A 1,809-nucleotide genomic window follows, 5' to 3' on the forward strand; every position below is an offset into this window, starting at 1 on the left:
GCACGATGATTCCTGTAAAGAAAATATGGCTCAACAGATTATTATAACAAAAAAATAAGAGTTAAAACCCTTGTTTACGCATACATTTGTGCTCTATAATAGATCCTGCGCTATCTAGTCACCGTTGATTAATGTCCTAACCGCAATTACTCAGGGGGACAACATAATCACAGACGCTAATTTTTTCAATTCTTTAACGCCTGTATCTTAAGCTAAGAAGCACCAGCAGTAACCGAGTAAGAACTATCGACTTCTCATACTTTATTTTGTTTTTACATTGCACCTTAAGGAAAGGAAAACATCACAAGAAAATTTTAAAGTATACAATACAATTTATAAAATACCATGTATGTCATTTTGAATAGCAACTAACCTGCTAGAGAGCAGCTTAGTAAAATAATCGACAAACTTTTTCCTCAATTGTTAAGGTAGGAGGCCTTTATCTAGCAGTAGGTAGTTTCTGTACTCGTACAATAAGAATAAATTATTCATTACATCATTCATGCAAACCACGAAATGTTACTCGCCCTTCAAATCAGAACTAGGTTATTCAAAGTGTACCTGTTTAACGTTGTAATAGCTGATCAGGCTGTTCTAATTTCAACCTTGATGAAAGCGATTTCTGGACCTAGGACAAGGTGAATTTAAACAGAAGCACGAATTCGTGATATAAGGGGTGAAGAATTTGTATACAGAAGACGTACCCATAACTTATAGTGTTTTTATACTTACAATATCCCTTAAGTAAGAAAACTATTGCTAGTGTTATTATGTTATCGTAAGGGAGCAAAGTTACGTAAACAAAGGCACGGCCTCTCAATGTGTGGAGATTAAATAATGAAAAAAGGTCTCAACCCTGTTACCGTTACTTTTTACTCGGTTGACCAGGTGACTAGTATCAATTTTTTGTAGAGCAGAATTCTTATTTGATTTCATTATTTCCTTTTTAAATGTTTTTGAGTTTGACAAACTATTTTGTTTACATATAAAATTTGTATAAAAAAGTAAAAATAAATGCGTAATAATGCTGAATCAAAATGAATTCATTATATAAGTCTAAAATAGTCGGTTTCACGAAATAAAACAAAGGAAACATCATTAGCGACCTTAAATTCCAAAGGATGTATACACAAGCCATATTTTTTTAGTTAATGTTAAATTGAGCAATTTTCAAAGAATGCTTATATTAAAAAATAATAATAGGAATAAAATTAATGTTATTTATAACATTAATTTTATTCCATTATTAAATAAAATAAAATATTACCTAAGTTTTTATCGACCGCAAAAAATTGTAAATGAAATAAATTTTATACCAATAAAGTTTATTATTTTTTATTAAGAAAGTTTGCGTTAAAATATTTATTTAATAAAATATTTTTAATTTATTTAAGCCAAAATATTAACAGGCAATGAGTATTCAACAGAATAAATAAGTACCTTTTATTAAAACTTAAAAATATAAATTAACAATAAATTGTTTTAAAATAAGGAAATACTAATAATTGTAAGAACAAACTTAAATAAATATATTTTTGTTTTACTATTTTTTTCCAAAGAGTCAAGCTATTCTATATTTTTTTCAAACAATATTACAGCGTAATACGATCGAGCGTATCTATGGTGCTATACACAATAACGTGAGTAACGGGTCGCCCTACAACAAACGACCACTTAAACCATCATTTCGATCATTTGATATCATCATGCCCAACGTTGCAACATCGAGATAATACACAAATGTACGTGTACTTTCTTCTAGTGACGCAAATATATCAAACGCCAGAGCTTATAAATGTAACACATAAG

Source organism: Vanessa atalanta, chromosome 3 (genome assembly GCF_905147765.1).
Source record: "Vanessa atalanta chromosome 3, ilVanAtal1.2, whole genome shotgun sequence".
Classification (NCBI taxonomy): domain Eukaryota; kingdom Metazoa; phylum Arthropoda; class Insecta; order Lepidoptera; family Nymphalidae; genus Vanessa; species Vanessa atalanta.